At 44.2% G+C, this 27998-nt stretch overlaps 1 protein-coding gene and 1 long non-coding RNA gene across 6 annotated transcripts in view; both read left to right on the top strand.

The window, feature by feature from the left end:
- The window catches only part of LARGE1 (LARGE xylosyl- and glucuronyltransferase 1), a 596040-nt gene that overhangs the window by 414336 nt on the left and 153706 nt on the right, over positions 1–27998 (top strand). The gene's annotated exons all lie outside the window — the stretch shown is intronic.
- LOC309608649 lies at positions 3–27997 on the top strand. The gene is made up of 2 exons (XR_014233035.1): positions 3–13951; positions 13983–27997. It is a non-coding gene; the product is annotated as an uncharacterized lncRNA (long non-coding RNA).

The raw sequence follows: 27998 nt of genomic DNA, 5'->3' as shown, positions 1-27998 counted from the left end.
GCTCCGGTGTCTCCCAAATGTCTGGCACAAAGTCCTGCAGTCTGCGCTAGTAACCTTTGTTGTTCACATAATTCTGAGCAGCTTGCTAATCGCAGGCCAGAAAGCCCAGAAATTCTACTAGAATTTTTCCTAATGAAGGAGATCCATTTGGGACCACATGGATTCTTTATCTAGCTCCATTATGCTATCTCAGCTCCTTCCCGAGTGGGATTTTGCAAGTGGCGTCCAGCCTAGGCAAAGAAGAAGGGTTCCTGTAGGACGACACATAAGCAGTTGTACGCCACTGATGCTAAATCCCTCCTCCAGTGGGCTTGATCTCTGGCCTCAGGAGCTGTGTGGTTTCTGTGCATGGTCCAGAATTGTCACTTATTGCTGGATTTAAATGGAAAATTGTTCCAAAAGTAGCAGCTGCCTCCCCAGCCCTGAGTAAGAATACCTCTTTTCTCTGATTAAAAAATTATATATATTTTATGCAGCACATATGGTGTTCAAGGTATCCTGTGAGGCAAAGAGGTTTGCAAGGAGACCCATTCTCCCTTCAGGGAAGATCTAACCTCAGAGGAGAGTCAGGCAGGTGTCAGGGAGAATGCATTGCGGTGAGTCTTAAAACTGAGTGAGAATAGTTCATAACTGTAAAACATAGGGGGTGCTACTGCCCTGACTCAGACATTCATCTCTTCAGGTGAATGGGACTAGAGGTGCCCCTGGCCAGGAGAGACTAGGGGAGCCCCGGGCAGCAGGATCATTATATCGAGTGTAGAGTGGCCAGTGTTTTGTCGAGCAGAGGGCAGGTTGCCCTGGGAATAAAGTTGTTGTCACATCCTTCTTTTTATTAAGCATTGGTAAGTGAGGGAAGAGAAGGGAAATTGATTCCAAATGACAGGAACCAAGAGATGCTGCCGAAAATGACCCACTCTCAGCATGACAAGGAGTCCTGAAGGCCTAGGATACCCACTTGCCTTGCCCGAATCATCAGTCAGCCTGTGCACACACACCCCCGATGACAGGGGACTCACTACCTCTCACCACAGCCCACTGTGCCTCCTCCAAAGAGCTCTGGCTTTGGAAAGTTCTTCCTCTTCAGCCCCAAATCTCCTCCTGTAACTTCCCCCCTTGTTTGGGTTTTGCCCGTCACCATACAGAATAAATCCTCTTCCCAGCATTACCTTTCCAGTATCTGGAGCATCTCTGATGGACCTGGTGAGGCTCTTCTTCTTCCAGGGAACCATCCTCAGTCCCTGCAGTCCTTCTAGGGCTGGGGCTGACGTGCGGGCTGGGCAAGGGGTGATGGGAGCCCATCTGGATCCTCTCTTCTCCACTTTGTGACGGTGTTACAACAGCTCCGGATGGAAATCAGGGAAGCATCTGGGTGGGCCACGGGAAGGATGTGCCGCTCGGGCAGGCTGCTTGTTCCCTTCATTGTAGCCCGTGTCCAAGCCCAGAGCTCCTCTCTGCACCTCGGGACATGGGAGAGGACAGGAAAGGACACAGATGGGCTCCTGAAGCCATGTGCCTGCTCAGTCCTGAACAGACTGACAAACAAAAACGCTTCAGGAATGTGCTGTGTTCTGAGCATTTTCGATGTTGAATATTGAGCTTTTAGAAATGGAGCAGCTCAGTCTATCTGGCGGTCGGCCATTCATTGCCTCCTCACCCCTGACGCCTTCGGCCACCGCCTACCTTCTGACCTGGGCTGACCCACCTGAGTTTTGTCTCCACGTCCAAACTAGGATAGACAGCAAACACTTGAGTAATGCAGCACCTGCCTGAAAACATGATTAACTGTGCTTCCGAATTCCATTTGTTGTTTCAGTAATCACAACGTCTAGGTAAGGGATGAACTTTTGTTAACGGCTCTCTTCCCTTTTAGATGTGGGTATCTTAAGGCAAATGGGATGCGAACGCTTCAGGTGAACTATTTCATCTTGGAGCCAAAGCAGCACCATGAGTTGGTTCATGCATCTTGCACAGATGTGGAAACTAAAGCTTGGAGAGAAAAATTCACCTGCCCTATTTCTCATGGTTTAGCGATTAGTAGAACTAGGACTCAAAATCCCAACTGTTGGATTCTAATATTTGAACTCTTACTGTTCTTTTTTTAGACATAGTGCAGATACTGTAAAATCCACCCATTTATAGAGTACAGTTCAGTGGTTGTAGTATATTCAGAGTTGTGTGACCAACACCACAGTCTAATTTTAGAATTTTTTCAACATTCCAAAAGGAAACCTGTCCCCATGAACAGTCACTCCCCATTCCACCATCCCTCCAGCCCTAGGTAACTGCTAACCTACTTTCTGTCTCTGGATTTGCCTGTTCTGAACTTTTCATATCTATGGATTTATACAACATATGGCCTTTTGTGACTGGCTTCTTCGACTTAGCATAATGTTTTCAAGGTTCATCCACATTATAACAAAGGTCAGGATTTCATTCCTTTTTATGCCTGCATGGTATTCCATGGTATGGATATATCACGTTTTGTCTATCCATTCATCAATTGATGGACATTTAGGTTGTTTCCACTTTTTGATTATTATGAATAATGCTACCTTGAATTTTCGTGTACAGGTTTTTGCATGGACTTATGTCTTCATTTCTCTTGGTATACGCCTAGGAGGGGAATTTCTGGGTCACGTAGGGAGTCCACATGTAGCATTTTGAGGAACTGCCACACCATTTTCCATGGTGGCTGCAGCATCTCCTAGTCACCGTGCTTGACTGCTTTTTTGAGTGCAGGAATCACATCTTAGGTGTTCTGGGTAGACCTTCCCCACCTCATTAGTCTAGTTTAGTAACTCACCTGGTGATTTTTTACTGTGTTACACAAAGCAGGAAACTTTCTGAAGCATACCTGATTGGGATCTCAACTTTGGGATGTGCCACTTCTGTAACTTCGGGTTTATCAAGTGTTCTTTCTCTAACAGCAGAATGAATTGATGTGATGAGAATCAGTGAACTGAAGGATCCCGTGAGGTGCAGGATATAAAGCCTGGCATAGACCCTAGCCCACAGTAGGTACTCTTTCATTCACTCAACATTTGTACTTAAACTCCTACTGTGTGTTATCAAAGCACATAGCAGGAGCCGAAGAGGTAAGCAGTGGAGAATACAGGCAAAAGTCCACGCCTCCCTGTCTTCATCTTCACCTCTCCACACCTCCCTCTGCCTGGCTCACTCTAGAAAGACTGGTGTTCTGTGTTTCTGGAGTGCATCATTCTCCCTTCTACCTCAGGACCTTTACACATGCTCCTCCCTCATAGTGGAATTTTCTTCCCTGTGTTCAGATCAGTTCCTCCTGTCTCATACCTACACAGACATCACACATTCCCCCTTTGTAGCACTTATCACGGCTGTTAGTTTACATTTTATCTGCATTTGCATGATTCTCTAACATCCATATCCCCCACTAGACTATAAGCTCCAGGAGGGCAGGGCCTGGGCTGCCATCGTTCGTTGGTTTATCCCCAGTACCTGGCACACCGTAGTAAGTGCTCAACCAATATCGAATGATGGGATGAACACCCGTTCCTCTCCCTGTCATTACGAACTGTCAAACGTGACTTGCTTCAAGCTGGAAGGCAGGCATCGTCCACATCATGCCTGGGTGAGTGAACAAGCCGCCTCGTTGTGCAAGCCGCCTGCCACCCGGTCTGGACCACCATGTTCAATTAGAACATGCGATGATGGACAATCAGGTGTTTAGCAAGGTGGAGGTAAAAAAAAGACTTGGAGCACTTCCTACCAGTTTCAGGGAAGAACCGCAGAGCGCGTGAGATCAGAGCTGAGGGCGGCCGGCGGGCGATTTCAGGGCAGCGGCCCATCTCCCTACTCCACAGTAAAGTTAATTAATCCTCTCCCTGATCCATCTTCCTCCCTCCCTGCGACCACTGCCAGCTGCTGATCATCACAGGTGCACGCGTCCAGATTCACGCCCCACGGGGCTGGGCTCTTTTTGTAGCAGAGACACAGGGACGACCTCCCACCCTCTCTCCGAGCCAGCGTCTTCCGTTTCCTGCTCCTGTTCTCGGGAGGAACAGTGCCTCTCTCCATCCCCTCTGCTGCTCACTGCCTTTGAAGTATAAGTAATAAACTTTTACAGATGGTGACAAGAAAAGCCTCATTAGCTTCGTCCCCGACTTGGAGAGTGGCTCTCATCCTCTTGCCTTCTGAGTCCGGCTCTGTAATATATCATTTCCAATCCAGTGCCTCTGAAATTCAGCCCTGCAGCTTCTTTGAAGTGTCACAGTCCCCCACTCCCTTGGTTCCTCTTTATGTTCCAAGCCTGTCTGTGGAGGGTCCTGGGCTGGGCCGGGAAGCCTCCTGTGGGCGTCCCCGGAAGCCTCCATCCTTTCACTGATCCAGTGACGATGGCCTGCCCCCTCTCCACTGTGCTCGCATCTGAGCTGAGGGCACTTGACCCTCCTCCACTCCTTCTGGGAATGGCAACTCTTCCTTTAGTTTAGCAGTGAATTCCCATTAGGCCATTTGCATGGATTGGCTTCTGTGTTAGCAAGTACTAAAGTTACAACAATAATAGTAGTAATGACGTTAGTAGTAAGACCTTCGATTTACTGATAAAGCTGGTCATTAGACTAACGGCTTCAAACATATTGCATTATTTAATCTCCCAACAATCATGTAAGGAAAGGTGCTTTTTTTTTTTAATCCCCACTTTATGGATGAGGACACACAGATTTAGGGAGGTCAAGTAGCTTGCCCAAAGTTACATAGTCAGCAGGGAGAGGTTCTGCACTTTGAATGAGGCAGAGTGATGCAAGTACATGCACTTAACCACCTTATAAACCAGGAAGCGATGGAACGTATTTTTCTTTAACAAAAACACACTAGAATTTGTATATCTGAATGGTCTCCCATGGGCGATTCTGCACTTCAACAATATTTTTCCCTCCCTTTAATTGTCAACATCATGGTTTTCAAAGGGTGTTTATTCCTATAATTGGACAGGTAAGATTAGGAGTTTGGGGAGATTGAGATTACGTAAGTGCCTTGCTACTTCCTTCGCTGCCTAAAGATGTTCCAAAGCTTAAATGTAATGGTCTTTTGAGAGAAGCATCTCCCACTTAGCACCTAACTATTGGCAAAGCCGTGTGCTAAGCACCGGGGATTCAGAAGTGAATTAGACCCACTTTCTACTCCGAGAAGCTTACACAAAGAAGAAAATAGAAACATATAAGCAGATTTACATACTATCTCATGTAAATGTATGTATTTTAATGTATATGTAGTATATTTATGATATAAAATTCTGTACTGTATGTTTACATATCTCATAATTATTGTAAGGCTTGATGCTGTGAGGTGCTACAGAAACACAGAGCATTAGGCAAAAGTCAGAAGTAACTAATAATATATTGCATTGATGTTCATGCCTTGCTCTAAAAGAGTTGCTCTTATTTATTCAGCAGGTTCTGGACACTTTTTATGTTTTATCACATTGAGAAACTGACAAGAATATAGACCTATGCTTCTGGCAATGATCTTGCATGAATCATCTCTGCCGAAGTACAGGACTCTTTTTAGACACTGTGCAGAATATACTTATGGTAGCTGGCACTTACATAGCCCTCACTCTCAGCCAGTCACCATGAGGCAGGCATTTTATCATGATCCTTAGTTTCTGTTGAGGAAACTATTTATATTTCTATTGAGGTTACTTCATTTACCTAAGAAAATAGCAAAAGTAGGGTCTGAACTTGGCAGTCTTGCTCTTAAGCCTGGGATTTGGGTCCTTCTCCAGGTATCTCAGAATTCTACAGAAAGAGCTCTGTTTTCATTGACAAAAGGAAAAAACAAAAATAAACAAACATATAAAGAAACCAGAAAACACAGTTGAATATATTACTTATTTCCTTTCCAGGCAAGGGGAATGCACACCAATGAAAAAAATTTACTGAACAGATGGCAGAGAGAAAACTTCAGGGTTTTTAAGTGCAAAAGGGGAAGGTAGGATAGGAGATAGAGTCTGAAAACTGTGTTGTGGGTAAGATGGAGTGCATTCATAGGTTTGTACAAAGTTGTTCATCGGCCAGGAGAGAGGAGAGGACATTGCATTAGACCACAATCACGGCAAGCTCTAACTTGGTCTTTTAACAGCTTCAGCTGTTTCAAAGCAGCTGTATTGAAGTACAAATTGAGTTTTGATCTCTCCTAGGCAGGTACTGGCGGGGGTGGGAATCTTTCTTTTTACACTAAATTCCGAGAGCTGCCTGAGTGAACAAGACAGACACCAGACTTGTAGATTTCTAATTGGGGGAAACAGACCATAGACTAGCAAGATAACTCGGATGGTGGTTAAGTGCCGTGAGGGGTAGAGAAGAGCCACACGATGGAGATGGAGGGGTGGGGGTAGGAGGCTCTAGGAGGCTACTGTTTAAAGTCACAAAAGATGAGAAGGTTCAGGCAAGAAAAGACACCGTCACTTACGAGAGGAGGGGTGCTCTAAGCAGACAAGGGCCCGTGTGCAGAAGCAGGCGAGGGTTTGTGATATTTGAGGAGGAGAAAGGAAGCCAAGGTCCCTGAAGGGTAGCAGGGGGAGGAAGGGGAGTCGGGGGCTAGTTCATGGAGGACTTCCTGATGAACGGCAGGCAGGGGGCAGAGAGAAGAGAGGAAATCCTCACCTGTTCCTCAACTTGGGGCTTGAATGGCGTCCGTGAATGGAGTTTGGCTCTCCCTCTGAGCCCTAGGGTGCAGTCCTCTGCCTGAGGCATCACAGGAAGAGGATAGAGGCTCCAGAACAGTTTCTTGCCCTCTCGTGGACTTGCTGCGTGGTCCTGGAGAAGTGGATTATCTCTCTTCGTTGTGAATTTTGCAGAACCTGTAGGTGTTTTCTATGCAGCAGTGGCAGATAAAAAAGGAGACTCCAATTCCTGGTCTTAGCTGTAGCAGCGATACCAACTAACGTAGTGCCTTGAAGCAAGGTCTTTAATCTCACATTTCTCATCTGCAAAATGAGTATATTAGTTGAGCTACCTACCTGCGAGGGGAGTTGCGATTCTTCGTTGGAATAACTGGTGGGGAAGCAGTTTGAAACAGTTGAAAAGATACAGATTCACAAGGCATTGATGTTATTGATCTGACCAATTGAAAATATAAATGGCAGCATAGCATCTAACATTTTGATGCAGTTGTCATTGTCATCAACATCTACCATTGATTGAACACTCACTATGTGTTAGGCACTGTGCTGAACACTTTCACATGCATTAATCTGTGTTGTATCTTTAGTAGCAGCTCAGCCATTGCAGTCATTTACACAACCCATCAGGTAGCATTTAACCTAGGGAAGCTCATCTCCATTACTTTATACAACAGCACCAAGAGGCAAGTATTGCTATCTCTGTTTTATAAGTGGGGGAAACTGAGAGGTGTTGGCTAGATTCAGTGCTCAGAAGCATGCAGCCTGCAACTGGAAAAATTCCAGACCTACACCCAGGGCTGTTTGTCTTCAAAGCTGATCATCTGACCGCGATGCAGCACTGCGTCTTCTCTGCAAAGTTCTCTATAGCTGTAAGCATCACCTGGTATCTACAAATTATCTAATACTCAGACTCAGTTCCTTGGGCTGAAAAGGTTAAAAAGCAAACTTCTCTTGGGCATTTACCCTTGTACCTGTGTTAAACTGAAGATGGGCATCACCATGCTCGGAGTAGCATCTTTTAGATGAGAACCTTTAAAAGGGATTGAGCGATTGCTGTGCCCTTTGCAAACAGAAGGCGCCTTATGACTGCTCCCCAATCAGAATATGGAGGGCGCTAGTCAGCAAATAGGTTAGGAGAGCTTCTTAACTGTGTCAAGAGAATGGGCACTGATATTTGTTAGCTTTGTACTATACAAATGTGGACCAAGGAGATAGGCTACCTGGGGCCATTGGGTAAAATGAATGTTTTTGAGTCCTATTACGTGGCTGTGAATCCCAGTCCCAAGATATCCTAGCTTGGGTCCCCTGGGGCAGTGGTTCAACTACTCTGTCCTCAGTTTCCTCATCTGCAAAATGTGTATGATAGTTCTGCCTAGTTCATAGGGTTGTTGAAGGGGGTTAATTGGGAGCAACTCATGTAAAGCCCTTTGGCCAATACCTGGACCAGCACTCAGAGTCAGTCTGTCATTTCCACTAGGCTGAGCAATCGTGTTACTTCCACAGAAGGCACTTAAAGATGTGGGCATGTAAAAAAAAACACCATGCCAGTAGGGACATCCACTTAGACAGAGATGATTTTTACCAGGAAGGTAGCAGAGATAGGTTCTTTCTCAATTCAAGAGAGTACACACACGTTACTCGCCTGAGCCCTCCTACGCTCCTCACTTACCCAGCCATTAAACATAATTTTGACTTTGATGGGGTACTCTGATACTTCCTAATTTTGCCCTGAAAATGAGATGTTAGCAGGCAGCATGGTAGAATACATTGCCTTTCAAGACAGAGTGCATATCGCCCCCCATTGCCCTCCCAAGGGGACTCGCTAGTATGTCAGACGCTGTTCCAAGACCCCCGGGCAAGGTCAGTGTGCCCTTCTATATGGTAAGTAATTTAAAACATTATTTTCCAATTAAAACACAAACAAGTATGAGATGAATTTTAAAATACTCACAAACGATTAAGATAAAAATTGAGACTTCAGAGAAATCACTCGCTCACCAGCAGACTCATTTGGGCTCTTAGGGATTTTGTTAGTGACAGAATCTGCAGAGCTCTGGGAGCGCACAACCTGTGCCTTTGGACAGGTCAGCCGAAGTCCGCGCTCTGCTTCCTGCTCGCTGTGTAACCAGTGTATTACTCAAGAGACTCTGCTTCCTCTGCTGTAGAGTCAAGATGATATTGCTTTCCACTTCGACCGATTTGGGGCAGTGTCAAAGGAGATGACCCAGGTACAGGTAGAGCACAGTGCCAGCAGGTGGCTGACACCGGTATAATCGCCCACCCTCCTTCAGCTTCACTTGGCATTGGGGAATCAAGGTGGGCCAGCTGTGTTGCTGGGCCGTGCAATCTGCAGCGCAAGCTGCTGGCTCTGCGTCTCCCAGCTGCAGAGGCTTCGTCTGGAGCCTGGAGTATCTCGATGCCTTTCCCTCACATCTCCTTTGGTGGCGCATTGGCTTATCTGTCACCTGCCAGTGGCCGACCAGTCCCCATCAGTCTTGCTGTTACCTATTCATCCGCCTGCTTTTTCTCTTTTCTGTCATCACACCATTAGTACTTCAGCAGCACTTTTCTGGCACCCACTCTGTGCAGAACTCAGCAACGTTTGCATCTTTCTGGTTTTCAAATATTCTGTGAAACTCTTGTCATCTGTTGAGTCCTGCAGCCCCTTCAGTGGGTCAGTCCCCATCTCAGCAGAAACTTTGCATTACGGCTGCCTCTGGAATGCTTTGCTTTTGCCTCTGACCTTGTCTGCATTTCATAGTAATTCAGCTACATCTTGAGTTCCTCTTCTTCTCTGTGTCAGTTGGACAGTTTTGCTTAGTTTCAGCTATGCAGACAGTGATAGTCAAAAAAGATGGATGGATTCATACTATCCAAAAGCTTTTCAAACCTACCTAATGCTGGGCACAGAAATGAGGCTGTAAAACTTGTGATGGAGTTCCAATTTCAGATTGACTGTCTTATTGTATAGGCAAAGCCCTATGTGATTTCCTCTTCATAGACAAAGAGCTAAGCTCAGGGGAAATGCAGCCAACCAGCACATTAATTAAAAGGAAGTTTTGAGAAGATTCTTTCATCTTCAAAATTTCCTCTCACCTTGAAATGAGCGCCTGGCATTGTCTTTTAAATTATTGAGTCCTGGCTGGCTGGGGTAGCTCAATTGAGAATATGCATTCATCTTCTTAACTACTTTTATCAGCGGTTCTGTCTGACCCTCCAGGGATGCAGGTCTAGCGACCTCAGTCTTCCTACCCGCATGCAGCTCTATATAAAAACATAGTTCCTGCCTGTGACTAGTTAATAATTCTTTAGCTGCATCTTACATAACCACATGTAGTAAATGGCCAGCTATTCAGTAAGAGTATTTTTGTGTCCTCAAGCTTCTGTAAGTCCCTAAGCTTAGAAGTAGACACAGAACAACCACGGTACTAATGACCATTCCGGAAACTGTATGCCAGCCCTATCGTGTGAAGATATGAGCATCCTCTTACCTGCCTTAAAAGCCAGTGTTGTCCCCTCTTTACAAGGGCATTCTGAGACCCAGAGATGTATCTGCCCAAGATGGTCTCACGGACATTTAAGTGGGACATGTGGGTGCCAGGCTCAGTTTTGTCTGGGCGAGCTGCTAAGGTTCTTTCCAGTTTCTAAAGGACAATCTATAGGCAACGGAAAAGAGAAGAAACATGGGACTAAGAGGGAAGAGTCCCCGGGGAGCTGGCAGCAGTGGTGGGAAGAGGCTAACAGCAGAGGAGGTTTATGTAGTGAGGGCAGCTCTGCAGCTCAGGCTTGCGGGTAAAGGGCCCCTGAAGTGTCAGCTTTGAAGACAGAGAGCCTCTCCGCCATATTTCAGTGTGAAAAGTGTTGGAGGTGATGTCGAGGGTCAGTAACCACCTCTAACTCAGCTCATGCTTGAAGGCATTGCACAGTCTCTTTAGTGAGCAGGTGAGCTGTACAGAATTCCCAGGATCTGTAGCACCAGCTGTGGGGCATGTGGGTTTCATCTCACTCTGGTCAGAGACTAGAATCTAGAAGCATTTCAATAATACGCTGGGTAACAGTACGTGTATTATAGTGAATCTACAAAAATTGATTTAGATTAGTAATAATTATAGGAACCACTCATATGTCCTGAGCAATTTCAACGTTCCGGTGCTATTCTAAACACTTTCCGTCTATTATTTCATTTAAACGGCACATGAGTCCTTTGTTGTCGATGAGTGAGGTGGAAAGAAAAGCAGTCTTTCAAATAAAGACAACATGGTGGGGTTCCTCTTTTATTCTCTATGATAGGGAAGCTGGGCAGGCTTTGCAGTGGGTGTTCCATGAAAGTGTCTGGAATAAATAAATGAGGATGGATAAGACATAGTCCCTGCCCTTCAGGAATTTGAACCTAGCAGGACTAACATATACCTAAATACATAAACATAATGTAATATCACGTGATACTAGATAAATCAAGGTATTCACGATGTACACGGAGGACCCAGTTGAGAGAGGATCAGATAAGCTCCAAGAAAGTACCGTTGCAGTCAGGGCTTGGAGGAGGAGGTGGCCATGTGTGCAAGGTGGGGAAAGTGCATGCCAGCAACTGTAAGCCATGCAGGTGTATAATCTCTGCACGTCCAGGTGCAGTGACCTTCTGTATAGGTGGGAACACCACCTACCCCAGCCCCATCTGTGTGCTCCCATCTTCCTGCACCTGCCTTATCCTCCTTACCTTCACCTGAGCTTTTACAGTATCGTTTTGTTTACTGTCTCTCTTTGCCACTAGAATGTAAGCTCCCTCAGATCAGAGCTTTCGTCTGTTCTGTTCTTTGTTCTGGTCCCAGTACACATAACACCTCTCAGCACATGGTAAGTGTTCAATAAAACTTTACTGAGTGAATGAATGAATAAATGACAGTTTCAAAGGATTTAAGAAACTAATTAATATAACATCTAAATATAAAAAAAACTACCCCCCACCACCACCAATTTTTGGCCTCTGTAGCACCATCACCATTTGACATTCTATGCATCTTAATATATTTATTTCTCCGTTGTCTGTCCTCTCCTATTACAATGTAAGCTCCGTGAGGGTAGGGATCTGATCTTGTTTTCTGTTGTCTTCACCGCCATATCTTTAGTACCTAGCGTAATATCTGGCACACAGCAATGCTGGATAAATATTTGTGGAATGAATGAATGACTGAATGAGGCGGCCGCTGGGGGATTGGATGGAGAAGGGGCAGTGAGGGCAGAGGGGTGGAGAAGTGATAGTGGGAGATTTGGCAAGCTGTATAGTTCCACTGTGAAGGGGATCCTATCAGAAGTCAAGACTCTAGGGAATGGAGTGCTTTGTGGAAATTTTGAAGCTGGGTGATGTGATCACGTGCATTTTACAGGGAGCATTGGGTGTGGCCTGAGGGAGGCTGGGAGCATGTCAGAGCACTAGTATATGCTAGGTTAAACCTAGACTCACCACTCCTTGCATTTGGGGAGTGGCTCCTTAGTGCTAGATTATCAGAATTAACATTGTCAGGGCAAATGATAGGGGAGCCATTTAGCTTGTAGGAGTGGATTCTGTATGACTTTTTAAAAAATGTCTTTATTTTGTTTTTGCTAATTAGTGAAAGATCTGAAAATGTAATAACCTTTGAATGGTGCTGAACTGTTAGTAACCATAGCTACTAAAGCTGTCCTATGAAGCCATTAAATGCCCCAAAAGCACTTTGTCAGGACAGCCCACCAATGAGAACAGCCTTACCCCGTTGGCCCTGACAGATTATTGAAAACATGCTGAAATTTCACGAGCCTCTGAGGAACTGACCCTCAAGGCCTCCTGTTGACTTTTCTATTTCTCCTCTCATAACTTATTTTCCATCTCCCAAGTCTATCCAATAGAACTTTCTGCAATGGTGGAAATAATTTATACCTGCACTGTTCAGTAAGGTAGTTGCTAACCATATTGGTCATTAAGCACTTGAGATGTGGCAGCTGTAACTAGGGGAGTACCTTTTAATTTGATCTAATTTTGATTAAACTAAATTTAAGTAGCTACATGTGGCTGGTGGCTACCATATTAGCACAACTCTAGACTTTTGGATCAGCTCTGTCTGAAATTTCACCAAATCTTCTGTGCACCATTGAAGTATTTAAGCCCAGGACTATCCCGGTTGCTCCAGAAAAACACTCTTCCTGGGAAACAGAAATGGCAGAATCCTTCAGCAAGGCTAACGTGAGTTAGAACAACCGGGGTTAAATAAGATTCTATTTGTAAAAATGCTTCACACGCTGCCTGACTCATAGTAAACTCTCAGTAAAGGTAGCATTTACTTAATCCTTGCAGTAACCCTAAGGGGAGATCCCATTACCTCCATTTTGCAGGAAGGGAAACTGAAACACCAAATTTTAAATCAAGTGCCTGAGATGGTCCTGCAGCCAGTGAGTAGCAGAACAGAGATTCCTTACCCAAGTCTGTTTGTGCTTTCTGTTTTCCTTTCCAAAAAGCAAACTTGTTTTCCAGATTTCAGTGCGTTTTATCACCTTACTCTGCTAAACGAGGTCACCTCTTCACAACACCAGCACAAACACTGCGTCCTTTGCAGCCCGTTCTCCCATCTCCCTTATTCGATCCATATACCGACCCTGCGAGATGGATAGGCACTCTTTCTGATTGCCCAGCTTGGCAGCTGGAGGGAAAGGCCTTTAAAACCAAAGTGCCCTCCAAAGGTCCTGACTGGGGTAACTCACGAGCCGGAAAAGCAGCCAGAGGAGTGTGTGTTGGGGGAAAGGACTTGGAAGAGAAAAGAAAGATCATAGGCTGCTGCAGAGAAACCCATCAGACTGATGTAAATCAGAGCAAGAGGAATTGACGGTCTCCATCCCTAAGTGGAGTAGGGTCCAGGGGATTCTGCAGACCTGTGATGAGGACAGGAGACTACTTTCTAATTCCTGGCACTAGTGACTTGCATCTTTCTCTCCAGTTTGAATGAGATTGTTTATCCCCATTGCCTGGATCAATGTTTTGTTGGTAGGAGATGCTCAATAACTATCTGGTGAAAGGATGAACAGGTGAATGAGTGAATCATTGGATGAGCATAAATTTGCTATTGCCCTAAAGCACTCTTCCATAAAATAAAATAAATTTTAAAAAGGTGTTTGCTCCTGCAAGCTTACAGCAATCTAGAAGGACTGGACTGCAGTCACTCATCCAGAGAGAATGTGAAAAGGGATACTTGCGCCTGCAATTCAGATCTAGCATTTTGATAAAAGTCACAGAATTACAATAAGATACAGTTATATAACCCAGTAAACAGATTTGATAGGAATCTAGATATAGTCTCCTAGATTTGATAGGAATCTAGATATAGTCTCCTAAATGAGTTACGGGAGATTTAGCAGCAGCTTTCTGAGGATCCTGTAACCCTCAAGCCAAGTTTGGGGAGTGGGAGGAGGAGAAGCTCACCTAGTTTCCCGTTCCCCATCAGAGGGGTGGAGGAGGAGGCGTCAGGATTCGATTGGCACCCGTTTGGATAATCCCCGTGGGATTAGTGCAGTGTGACAGTTACATAAGGAGTATTTAAATAAGATTTGGATGAACTGTGTGAAAATTAGCTCCCCTGCCTTTTGGTGCTCTCTTTCTCCCTCTCTCTGAAGTTACATTTAATCTGATGGATGGATTTTCTCGGCCTTTCTTCGGCTGTCTCTCCCTGTCTCTTCTGTTTAGTCCAGCTGACTTTGTCAAGGCGTCTTGGGTGCCCTCCATGCTTGGTTTTGATGCTCTGTTTGAGAATCTCGGGCTGGTTAGCCAATAGGTAAATTAATGAGATAATCTAAATGAAAGCACTTAGTAAACTGTCAAGCGCTGTGACAGTGGAAGGAGGTGTGGATGACATGGGGTAGTTGAGGTTAGACGCACAGGTTAGACGCATAAAGAAAGCAAGTGAACCCTGCTTTCTTTGGGTTCGTGTTGTTTTCTCCATAGAGTCTCCATATAATATTGAAGAACAGGGAGATGGAAGAGCCTTTGGGCATCGGGTACGCCCAGCCCTCTCACTTAAATTAGCCAGGAGACTGGGGCTCAGGGAGGACAAGCCACATGCTCAAGCTCAATCCAAAAATTAGCAGCAGAGCCCACACTGGCCGCAGGTCTCCTGTTCTCTTCGTGTCCCTCCCTCCCTTCCCTCTGCTGGCAGAAGTGTCAGGGAGCAAATCTGCAAAGACCATCATTTGTTCCTAGCAGCTCTTGACTGTTGGCAAAGAGAAGCATTCGCTGTTCTCAAGATAATCTGGACCTGTTCCTTCTGCATCCTCTGTCCTTGGGCACTGGGGATATAGCAGCAAACAAACAGACAAAAATCCCTGTCCTCGTGGAGCTCATATTCTCCCCTGGGAAAATGCATAGAGACAGGTGTTACATGGTATTACCTGCCTTGGTGAAAAGCAAGTCAGAGTTAGCGGGGCTGAGAGCGCCAGTGTGCCCGGGGAGGGGACTTGATGGTAAATGGCAGGTGTGGGTCAGAGAGGTCTCGCTGATAATGTGGCACTTCGCTGATTGTTGAATTTGGACGGCGACCTAACTTAAAACCCAAATTCAAAGCAGTAATTTGGTAGAAATCAGGACAGGATTTAAAAAAAAAAATTTTTAAAGCATCTCATTGACAAAAAGTCATTGAATATCTACTAAAATGTTCACAGTGCCAATCTCTAATTCATGGGATTACGATTATTTCTATTTCGTGTATTTTTTTATTTCCTGAATTTCCTATACCTAATACGTATTCCTTTTGTAATTAAAAGGAAAAAAACCACAAAGACTCATTGACTACATTGGGTGAGGGGATTTCTCTGCATTGAAGCGGCAACAAGCCAAGGTGGCTGGGAGTGAGAGGTGCCGACATGCAGGGGAAGAGAGAGACTGAACAGGAATGACCAGATGGGGCCGCGGCTTTAGTCCTGGCTCAGCATCTACTGACAGGTGTAGCTAAAAGAATTTAGGGAAGGGAAGAAGGAGCAGCCATTATGGTTGACCCTTAAAGTCAGCAGGAGAGTAGTTCCTCAGCCTCTCTGATATCTGTGTTCTCCAGTTTGAAGAGCCTTCCTGCCTGCCCTTCCCTCCTCCATTTAAGATGTGAGAGTCCTCAGGCCCTGTAACATTGCTCCCACCTTTAGATGCAGAAACTCTGAGAAGATTGGGAAAGAGGAATTTATCATCCTGTGTTTTCCAGAAACATTATTCCCTTTCCAAGTATGATTCACAATAAGATTTATTAAGTTCTGTTCCTGCATTTAAATCATGATGCTATTGGTTTTAGGGGGAGAAAAGACTCTTAAGTAGTCAGTAAGTTGAAACTCTTCAAGATTAGGGACCGTGGCTCATTTTTCTTTGTATTACCCATAGCACCTAGCCCCATAAATATTGATTTTATTTGAAAAGGGTGTTTGATAAAGTGAAAGGAACAATGGAAATGTTATCTAACTAGTTTTTTAAACATAGGGACATCAGAATCTCCCCAAGTTGTCCACTGTCTCAGTTTCTTTATTTGGTGAAGAGTATCTTTGAAGATTTGGATGTCTCCAAAGAGTATCTTTGGAGAGATAAATGTATTTGTAGGGAGGAGACGGTGATCATCAGCCCAGATCACTGCTTCCCACTACTTACACCCACTGTCTCCTCAGATGTGCTTGAGGATTAACAGAAAATCTGAAAACCTTGCAGCTCTCTTGGCTGTGGGTCTCACTTCGCCAAACCACCGTGATGAGTGCACGCACCACCAGGCTATGCCCAGCAGTAGACGAAAATTCACAAGGAACGGGGTGGATGTACCTTATAATAGGTTACGTCACTCCTGCCTCTCCTAGAGCGTTACCCCTTTCAGATCTGCAACCCTTTGGCGTGTCATCCCTGTTTCTGAAGAGGATTCTAAACTCCAGTGGCCCACTGCCCTGCCTCCATCTGTTTAACTGAGTGAAGATAATTTAATTGTTCCTTAACAAGGCAGGATCTGCAGTGCCTCGTGGTTATAATTAAGAACATCAGCGATCGTCATAAGCATCTATTATCCTGGTGTGGTCCCCTCCCCTTTAGTTCCCTGTGGCTACTCCCCTGCCTACTCTCACTTACCTCCCTCTTAAATAAGTGCCTAGAGCTTCCATCTCACAATTTCTAACCTGCCTCTTCACTGTTCTTATCCCCTTCCCATCCACCCTTTCCTCCCCAAGCTCCCAGTGTCTCCCCAAGCTTTGCTGGACTGCTGGTCGTACAGGAGAGCATTTCCATTAATACACCGTAAATAAATACATTAATATTATTCATTAATTAAATGAGATCTTGGATCTGCAGGGTGATTCTAGAAGTAAAAATGCCTTCTTTTCTGAGAAAAGTTCGGTGCCTTCTGAATTTGACCTACTGCTATGGGGCCTTTCTCTCTGTACTCAGGCAGTAGTGGTGCTGGCCCTCTGGATGATACCACAGAACGCTTAACCCTCAAGTGTGACCCACTTCTAATGCAGACCAGCCAAGACTTTCAAAAAGATTGAAATTTTGCAGTCAGAATGGAGGGGGAAAACAATACTCATAAATAGAACGCAAGAGGCATAACAACAACCGGAAGAAGATAGAAGGGAGAAGTTTCTGGTGCTGCAGGGGTTAGTTTGCCTTGAGGCCTCCTGGCTCTGTCCTGTCTCACATGCAGGCTCTGCTTTGCTTATTTCCCAGCATCACGTGAAGAGGGCACCACACCCACCATCCACCCGGAGCTGCTCCAGTGCTCAGCCTTCTGGCATGGCCATTGTCAGAACAACGGAGCCAGTTTCCCATTCTGCTTCCCCACCCTCAAGGTCGGACAAGGGTCCTTTAGCTCAGCTTTCTCTTCTAAAGGAAAAGGTTTCCTTTAGGGGAAATGACCCATTGATTAACATCTCCCTACTGGTGGGACCCTCCTTTAACATGCAGGAAGTAGACTCACAGATCCAGAAACTGTGAGTCCTTTGAGGGACTCCAAATTCTCAACCCTGTCTATGACCTCTGTGTCTGTCATTCAAAATTTTATTGTCCCAACTGAGACTACCGCTGGCTGACTTTGCGAAGAGTACTGGGGTTTCTCTAGGACCAATTTCTACATGAATTGCCAGCTTCTGCCTGGGTTGGTGGTAGCTCTAAGGGGCATGGTTTACCACCTTGAAGAAAATTCCTTTGATCATCCAGTACATAAATTAGTGATACACGTTGAGTGAAAGATGGTGTTTTTTTCTCTCCTGCCTAAGTATTGCTTTACCACTAACTATTTGACAAGTAAGGAGAAAAGGAAACTACGAATGAAAAATTGGGAGGATGGATGAGGAAAGGGAAGAAAAACACCGTTAAAAAAATACTGAAACAAACCACTCTAGGGGAAATGGACATCTCAGATGAAAAATAATGGATCAGTATTTCAATATGTAAAATGTTCCTACAAATCAATAAGGGAGAAAGAGAAGAATGGCCAAAGGACATGAATGCTCCTCACTGAAGAAGAAAACAAGTCAGTTGACACATGTAAAAACTTCTATCTCACAAGTAATCAAAAAATGAAAAATAAAACAGGAATTAAGCACTGGCAGTACTTTATATACATAGTTCCAGTGATAGTAAAGATGAGAAAAATGTAAACCCTTCTTGCTGGAGGAAATTGCAAAAGCATTTTTGCAGGACAATTTGACAAAATGTAACTAATTTTTAAAATACACATATATGTGGCATAGCACTTTCATTTCTAGGAAATTATAGGAGATGAAAAATGGAGGTCTTATTATTTATGATAAGAAAATACTTAAAACAAATCCAACTTCTGAAAACAAAGACTTGTTAAATTTTGGTGTGTTCATATAGCAGAATAATATGGAACTAGTAAATAAAATGTAGAATTTTGGCATGAGAAAATGTTGATCATTCATTGATCAACTGTAAAAGTGGGTTACATAATAATTCTACTGTTATCCTATTTTTGTCAAAATATATGTCTGTTTATCCAAACATGGAATAAAAGTCAGATTACATTCTAATATTACCTCCAGGTGATAAGATTGCAAGTAATTTTCATTTTCTTGTTTATGCTTTTTTCTGCTTTGCACATTTCATGCAAGGAACACTTTTTTGTTTTGTCATCAGAAATAAAGGTAATATATGTCTAAAGTTACTGGAAACATGAGATTTGATTTACTGAGATTCCATTTATGTGCAGCCTTTGGAGAATGTGTTCATTGTCGAAAGCAAAGCCCAGGTCTCTACTACTCGAATAGGACTTCTTTCTGGAAAATACTCCCAGAGAGGACAGGAAAGTCTGGTGTGGGGCACTGCGGGGCTCACCTTTCCTCCCTGGACAGAGGGGGAGGGGCAGAGAACCGGAGAAACGAGCAAGAGATTTATACCCACTTGACTTCTTGTGATTATCCTTTTTGATTAAAAGATACATCAAGACGTGAAACGGATGGGGAAACCCATAAAAATTGTTTTACTGCATCGTAAAAGGCTTACATTTCTGACACTGGGATCACGGAGGGATTAATTGATGCTGTCAGTCTCTGCCTTGCTATCAAGAGCGCGCTCTAGTGGGGATGACGCGGCCCTGCTCCACGATCGATCCTTAAAGCCGCTGAGGGTGCTATTCCTTCTCCCCATGCTGCTGCCACCCCACTGTGTTCCATTCGGGCAGTGTTCTAGGTCTTTGTAGCTCCTGGAGGGCAGAGACCTTGTCTTGTTGCGTTCCCTGAATTTTGTACGTTGCTTAGCCCGCAGGAGACATTCGTATTTGTTACTATCCCTCATTTTGGATTATATGAATATTAAGGTATCTGAATAATTTGGGAGAATAAACAGATCAGGAAGCAATCTGAGAGCAGCTTGATCTGTTAGTGAGTAGTTGTCCTTTAGAGCCAGTTTTCCCAGTGGCAGCTTGGCTTAGTTTTCAGTCACTCATCTCTTCATTCAACAAACATTTGTTTAGTTTCTACTAACGCCAGGCACTGTTCTAAGTCCCGTTGGATACAGAAGCAGCTAACAAGGGGCAAAGATGCTGTTTTTAGGGAGTTTATACTCCAGGAGCATTGAGGTTAGCTCGTGCCTTTGTTCCTTCTTTTCCTTCCTCCCTTTTTCACATTCTTCTTCCCTTTTCCCCATTCTTCCTTCCTTCTGTCCATCTACCATTTATTGAGTGTTCATCACGTGCCAGGTGCTGTGCTAGGCATTGGAGGATACCAATGAACAAGACCCCATTCCTATTCTGAAAGAGCGTAGGGTTTAGTGGGGGAAATGAGACGAGGTCAGGGCTGTCCCTAAGACCTATGCCAGGCATAACTTCAGGGTGCCAAGGGGGCCACGTGGTGGGCCCTCCACCAGCTACAGCTCACCTCTTTCCTGGCCACAGAGGTACCTGTCTTAATCTAGTTTCTGCTACTGTAGCTCACCTGCTCTGCCCGGAAAGGAGGGGCTCAGAAATCAGGCATCGAGAAGTAAAGAGATGTCGCCATGCTGCCAAAGCCACACTGGTGAATAGTAAGGTTCCTTGAGGAAATAGCTGCTGACATATGCATTGCAGCATGCAAATAACAAGGCTCCTTGAGGAAATTGGTAAAATCCTTGATGTCACCCACACATTGAGTCACCTGCTACGTTCTGGGGGTTAAATATTAAAAGATTTAAGTCTCAGAAGACCCAAGGTCTAAGCCCCAAGGAGCATTCCGAGGAAAAGATAGCCAGCAGTACTCATTCACACCTTTAAGTGCCAAGTCAGTGACTCGGACTGTCCCTATGACAGGAGCTCCGTGAAATAAGAGGGGCAAGAAACAAACTCTTATCGAGGACCTGTTAGATTCCTCCCAGGCATTGTATCGGTTGCTTCCATGCGCTATCTCATTTAGTTTTCACAGAAATCCTGTGACAAACAGTTCATTATGTTTTCACGGATGATGAAATTGTGGTTCAGAGGGGTTAATTGACTTGGCCGAGGTCACAGGTATTGAACTGCTAAACTGAGTTCTCAAACAACTGTCTGACCTCTTCATCCTTCTGCAATTAGGAAAGCAGCGTGGAGGAGAGTGTACCCTTTGGCACTTTATTTGAAGTTCTCTCCCAGCAATTATTTCATCCTACTTTGTAGTGCAGCACCGTGTCCCAGACTGTTTTGTAGAACACAAGATGTTAATAGGTGTTTGTGGTTAAATACACTGGGGAGACACCAAGTTAAACAGGCTTAAAGAGAGAGCTCCTTCATGTCTTCTGTACCCCTCCATGTATTGTGAAGCTCAGAGGAGAAGTTGCGGCAGGTGTAGTGTCCCGTGGAAGCCAGTTTGGGAAGTATTGTTCACTTAACAAGCGTCTGATAAGCTGCTGCTCTGAGAATGGCACCTGAGGTCTGTGCTTTTGCTCCCTCTGGACCGTAAAACAGAGATTGTGTTGTGTTCCTCCCTCTCTCCCCGTGCCCACTGACTTGTCATAGTCAAAACGTAATTAGTTTTCTCAGGGTATATGCCCAGTAGTGGGATTGCTGGGTCGTATGGTAGTTCTATTTTTAGTTTTTTAAGGAACCTGCATACTGTTCTCCATAGTGGCCGTATCAATTTACATTCCCACCAACAGTGCAAGAGGGTTCCCTTTTCTCCACACCCTCTCCAGCATTTATTGTTTGTAGATTTTTTGATGATGGCCATTCTGACCGGTGTGAGATGATATCTCATTGTAGTTTTTTTTGTTTGTGTTTTTTTTTTTTTAATTTATGGCTGTGTTGGGTCTTCGTTTCTGTGTGAGGGCTTTCTCCAGTTGTGGCAAGCGGGGGCCACTCTTCATCGCAGTGCGCGGGCCTCTCACTATCACGGCCTCTCTTGTTGCGGAGCACAGGCTCCAGATGCGCAGGCTCAGTAATTGTGGCTCACGGGCCTAGTTGCTCCGCGGCATGTGGGATCTTCCCAGACCAGGGCTCGAACCCGTGTCCCCTGCATTGGCAGGCAGATTCTCAACCACTGCGCCACCAGGGAAGACCCTCATTGTACTTTTGATTTGCACTTCTCTAATGATTAATGATGTTGAGCATTCTTTCATGTGTTTGTTGGCAATTTGTATATCTTCTTTGGAGAAATGTCTATTTAGGTCTCCTGCCCATTTTTGGATTGGATTGTTTCAAAAAGAGTCATGTACCACAATGTTCACTGCAGCTCTATTTACAATAGCCAGGACATGGAAGCAACCTAGGTGTCCATCAACAGATGAATGGATAAAGAAGATGTGGCACATATATACAATGGAATATTACTCAGCCATAAAAAGAAATGAAATTGAGTAATTTGTAGTGAGGTGGATAGACCTAGAGTCTGTCATACAGAGTGAAGTAAGTCAGAAAGAGAAAAACACATACCGTATGCTAACACATATATATGGAATCTAAGGAAAAAAAAAAAAAAAGGTCATGAAGAACCTAGGGGCAAGATGGGAATAAAGACACAGACCTACTAGAGAATGGACTTGAGGATATGAGGAGGGGGAAGGGTAAGCTGTGACAAAGTGAGAGGATGGCATGGACATATATACACTACCAAACGTAAAATAGATAGCTAGTGGGAAGCAGCTGCATAGCACAGGGAGATCAGCTCGGTGCTTTGTGACCACCTAGAGGGGTGGGATAGGGAGGGTGGGAGGGAGGGAGACACAAGAGGGAAGAGATATGGGGACATATGTATATGTATAACTGATTCACTTTGTTATAAAGCAGAAACTAACACACCATTGTAAAGCAATTATACTCCAATAAAGATGTTAAAAAAAAAAAGAGCGAGAAAAAAAAAATTAGTGTCTGAGTGGGTGAGTGAAACAGGCCTTGACCTTGACCCTGAAGAAGGTCGAAGAAATAGTTGTAGACTTAGAAGAGGGCTTCCAGGAAAAAAAAGTTGTAGGACCTGTGACTCAAATGTACGAATGGAGATGCTGGGTGCTGGGGAGATATAGAAAGAGGTTTGGGGGAGGCAGAGGGTGAGTATTTTAGACTCTATGACAATCTAGGATCCTTTCTGTGGGCATTTGGACTATTTTTATTGCAATGAAAGGAACTTGGCAAGAGTTCAAAAGAGAAATGGTGGTCAAAGGCTTGAATTCTCCATTTATTACGGATTCACTGCAATTCTTAGCATTACGTAGGTCATAGCTATACTGCTTCTAGCCCATTGCTTGAAGTGGGAATAATTCAGCTGAACCCTAGGACTGGAGGAGTTTACTGACATTTGGTGGGGCGGGTAGTGGTGGTGAGGTGCATCCACGGCTGGGGGAGATGCGCATGACCACGGATAGATTTTGCGGGCATGTTCTGAACTCTTGTGATTTTTCTTGGACATGAAATCAAGGTCCCATGAGGACAAACAGCTTTCTTTTACCTTATTCAGAATACTGATGGGCAGAAATTTCCCTAATCTTTTGTTGAACCGAAGGAGCAAGCCTGCCTGGTTTCTAAACAAGGAGGGACTTCTGACAGAGAATCTTTAGATGGCATAATGATCAAATAGAAACTTTCAACAAAGGACCCTTGAGAGATTGCAAAAATCCCCTTTCCTTAAAACTGACGAGTAAATGCTTTCTTGGAAGGGACCCATTGGTCTTGCCTCACTTTTGCTTAAGTGTTGTAATTACCCTCTGTTGATCCCCTCCTGATTCATTGAAGAAGGAAGAATCTATCACTCAAGCATCAGGATTTCTCAAGCCCCAGGTGGGACTTTTTCTCGGAATATTCCTAACGATACCCTTGTTACCAGTGGCACTTTGAAAATTGTAAGTCACAGTAAAGCTCTTAGCTCTTCTCTGTCATCTCTTTGAAAACTTTTTCCAGAAAGTTATTTCTGCATGACCTGAGAAAAGAGAGCTTGTGACAGGCTCATAAGGCAGCCCCTGTAAGGAGTTTTTTCGTGTCCTGGGCAGCCCTGAGCCTCCCCACTGCCCTTCATTTCAAGCAGAAAAGGCTGAGGAGTAGCAGGTGTGTTAGTCTGCTTAGGATGCCATCACAAAATACCATAGACCAGGTGGCTTAGACATTTTTCTCCTCACAGTTCTGGCGGCTGGGAAGTCCAAGATCAAAGTGCCAGCGCGGTAGGTTTCATTATGAGGCCTCTTCTCTTGGCTTAATAGATGGCTGCCATCTCGCTCTGGGTTCACGCGACCTCTTCTTTGTGTGCATGGCGGGGGCGGGGAGCACATGCTCTCTGACGTCTCTTCTTATAAGGTTATTATAAGGACACCAATCCCATCAGACCAGGGCCTGCCTTCATGACCTCATCTAATCCGAATTACCTCCCAGAGGCCCCCTCTCTAAATCCCATCCCACAGGGGTAAGGGCTTCGACATAAGAATTTTGGAAGATTGCAAACGTTCAGTCCCTAACGTCAGGGTAGCACATCGCAATGCATTTCTGAGTAATGTCACTGAAGCTTGATATGCACTTGCTACTAAGTCTAAGCTTGTACTGCTCGCTGCACAACAGGCCAGTAATCGAGAGACGAGTTGTTGGGGTGAGGAATAACGACTTTATTCGGAAAGCCGGCTGACCGAGAAGACGGTGGGCTCGTTTCCCCAAAGAACCATCTTGCCTGAGTTAGAATTCAGGCTCCTTCTATACTAAAAGGGGAGGGAGTAAAGTCAAAAACTTCCTGGTTCCCGTCAGCCTCTGGAGGGAATGTGTTAATTTCCTCCTCCCTGTAGTCATTCACAGGTGGACCTGGTCAGGATGCTTCCTGTGAGCTTAAACAAAGGTATTTTAGCCTAATGCTCATTACCTGGGAAGCAGGGTTTCCAGAGATGGGCCATTATGTATAATTGAAGCTTATAGGCAACATCCCTTAAGTGATTAATTTGTAGTAGAATACAAAAGGTTCTTCCCTATTACACATTGATAAAGAAAACCCTGTGTTATCTATACCCTGACACTGCCATTTTGGTCTCTGATTCTGTCCCTTTTAGTTCATGACCTTGCCATGCACTGAGGGCCTGCATAATTAATACTCAGTTATTCCCTGGGGGTGTAGGTGTGGAACAGAACAGGAATGAAACGTTACCTTGTTTAAATGACAACCTTCTCTAATTGCACCTATCCAGACTGTGGGTTCTGGATGGTGTACTGGTGACAGTAATATGATTTAAAAGAATGGCTCATTGTTCAGTGTGTTAAGTATATCTTAATAAAGTTGTAAAAAAAAAAAAAAAAAGGTAAATAATGGGAAACTGATAACTGAGTATCCAGAATGGACCAGGAACTGGACTAAACATTTTCTCTGCATTATCTCCCTCAGTTTGTGTTCAGGATGATCTCTATAATGTAAATTCTATTATTATCATCCTTACCAAACAAATAGGGCAGCCAATTCTGAAATAGGCAAAGTGGCCTCAACTGGTAGGGTTATGGAAGAAGAAAGGGATGAAACAGGAATTCAAACCCTGGTGGTCCAACCCCAGAACCCACCTTCAATTTTGGATCAGGCAAGATTTCAGAAAAAAACTTCTTCTAAATGCACTGTTTTACACCCCAAAGCTCTGTTCCAGTGAGTTGACTCCCTATCCCCTATCCCAAAATTCAGGTCTTCTGCCCCTCCCTGGTCACACCCCTTACGGTTCCTACAGGTGGGTATGTGTAAAGAGAGGCGTGGCTTGACACAAGAGGGCATGAGGTGTCTCGGGAAGTCCTGATACTTCAGAAGCAGGTGCTCCTGGCTTCTCACTTCCATTTGTCCGTCTTCTTTTTCAACCAATTCTCCCGCGAACAAAATCGCTTCAAGATTGCAAATGAGCAGCCGTGCTTTGGGGGCAGGCACTCGTGCATCTTGCTGACAGCTGAGTTTCCTCTGGGGACATCAGCTCACCCACAGCACCCTGCTCCTGTTCTGCCCACCTTATTGTCCCACAAGCTTTGGTTGACTTCTTGTAACCACAACTTAATCTCACGGAAAACTGTCCTCCAGTTACTGCTTATTATCTCAAAGCGGGTGTTCAAGATGAGACTCAGGATCACGTATCAAAAATATAGAAGGTAGTTGTGTCTCCAAGTCACAGAGAGCATGCTCTCAAACTCACATGTATGCAGGCAGAAGGGAGGTAATGTCAATACACAGAGCTTTCCAAATGCAGGTTGGTAGGTATTATGTCTCAGGAATTGTAACTAAGTGTGTCACCTGTCGAGTTATATTGCCTTTTAAAGGACAGGCTAAACACAGTGGCCACAAATACATGTCTGAGACCCTTTGGGTAAAAAAGACTATCCAGATTGACTTTGAGGTTCCTTTGAAAGTCTGTGGTCCTGTGATATTATGATTCCTTTTCAGACGCCAGGCCAACCTGCAAAAATGTGTTGGGGAGCCACTTTGTGTTAAACTATAAGAATATGAGATGTCTTCACGTTACAGGGTGGTGGGAAGATGTGTCTTGATACCAGCCACACATTTCTAGAAAGGAGCATGAATATGGGGTAAAATGTTGGAAACTGAGAAAATACACTCCCCTTTTCTTTTCTTCTCCCTCGCCTCCCATTAATTTAATGATATTTTTGCAGCACTTTCCATGTGCAGCCACTGTGTGTATGGGGGCATAAAGAAGAAGAGGTGGTATGATTTTGAAAGTACAGTGTATTTTATTTATTTTTTTTTAATTTTTTTTTATTTTATTTTATTTTTGGGTCTTCATTGCTGTGTGCAGGCTTTCTCTAGTTGCAGCAAGCTGGGGCTACTCTTCGTTGTGGTGCGCAGGCTTCTCATTGCGGTGGTTTCTCTTGTTGTGGAGCACGGGCTCTAGGCACGCGGGCTTCAGTAGTTGTGGCTCGCGGGCTTAGTTCCTCCGCGGCATGTGGGATCTTCCCGGACCAGGGCTCGAACCCATGTCCCCTGCATCAGCAGGCGGATTCTTAACCACTGCACCACCAGGGAAGCCCTACAGTATATTTTTGAATGTTCATGTTAATAGGGTGTCCAGTTCATCCCACTTTGCCTGGAACTTTCCTAATTTAGCGTGAAAAGTCCTATGTCCAGGAACCCCCTCAGGACTAACCCCCTTAGTCACCCTTATGCTCAGAATGACCATGCAAGAAGAAATCATGGGGTCATCATATGCAAGCATCAACAGGTAGAATTCCTGTGCATGTGACAGCCACACATGCAGAAGGATGCAGGTGTGGTTGTGTTGGTGACTCAGATACTCCAAGCGGCACTGCTGTTGTCGTTATTTTGCAAAAAGATGAACAACTCTTGGTAAAATTCCAAACAAAACAGAGTACAGTCTTCCCTCATTTTCCACAGCAGTGCATTGCTAGAAAATTCAACATATATTAACATGTGAAGAAACACTTGGAGTTTGAATGTAAAATACGACTTGGATTTTATACAAGATGATTATTGACATTTTTCACTTAAATGAATATCTCGTGAGGTATTTGAAAGCCATGAGAGGCAAGGGACAGTTCTTTGTTGTGTGGAATTGCCCCGTACACTGCAGAATATTGATCATCCCTTGACTTTGCCTTCTCCATTTAGCCAATGGCATCCTTCAGTCATAGCGACAACAAAAACCACCTGCTTAGATTTCCAAAATACCTGCTAGAAGGCAGTCTTGTCCTCCTTGGACACCATTCTACGAGATATATGAGAAGAAATAAATATTTAAGAAGAGAGAAGGTACAGCTGAATCCTTCTGCTGTCCTCTTCTCTTTGTTCTTTTTTTTCCTCCTTCATCAACTATAAACTGTTGAAATTTTCTTTAAGTACAACATCCTACAAAGTGCTTGGAAAAGTCTGCAGATAGCTACCATTTTTGTCCCCAAACAGCTCAAAGTATGCTTGGACATATAAGCAGCCTGAATGTCCATCGGCAGATGAATGGGTAAAGAAGATGTGGTATCTGTAGACAATGGAATATTACTCAGCCATAAAAATAATGAAATAATGCCAATTTCTGCAACATGGATGGACCTAGAGATTATCGTACTAAGTCCGTCAAAGACAAATATCATATGATATCATCTATATGTGGAATCTAAAATATGATACAAATGAATATATTTACAAAACAGAAACAGACTCACTGACATAGAAAACAAACTTATGGTTACTAAAGGGGAAAGCGGGGGGGGGTACAAAATAGGAGTTTGGGGTTAACAGATACACACTACTGTACATAAAATAGATAAACAACAAGGTCCTACTGTATAGCACAGGGAACTATATTCAGTATCTTATAATAAACGATAATGGAGAAGAATATGAAAAAGAATATATATATATATAACTGAATCACTTTGCTGTATATCAGAACCTAACACAACACTGTAAATTAACTATACTTCAATATAAATAAATAAATACATAC

The sequence above is a fragment of the Balaenoptera borealis genome, assembly GCF_965194805.1.
Source record: "Balaenoptera borealis genome assembly, chromosome: 13".
NCBI lineage: Eukaryota > Metazoa > Chordata > Mammalia > Artiodactyla > Balaenopteridae > Balaenoptera > Balaenoptera borealis.
This window is presented reverse-complemented; position numbering and strand designations above follow the sequence as displayed.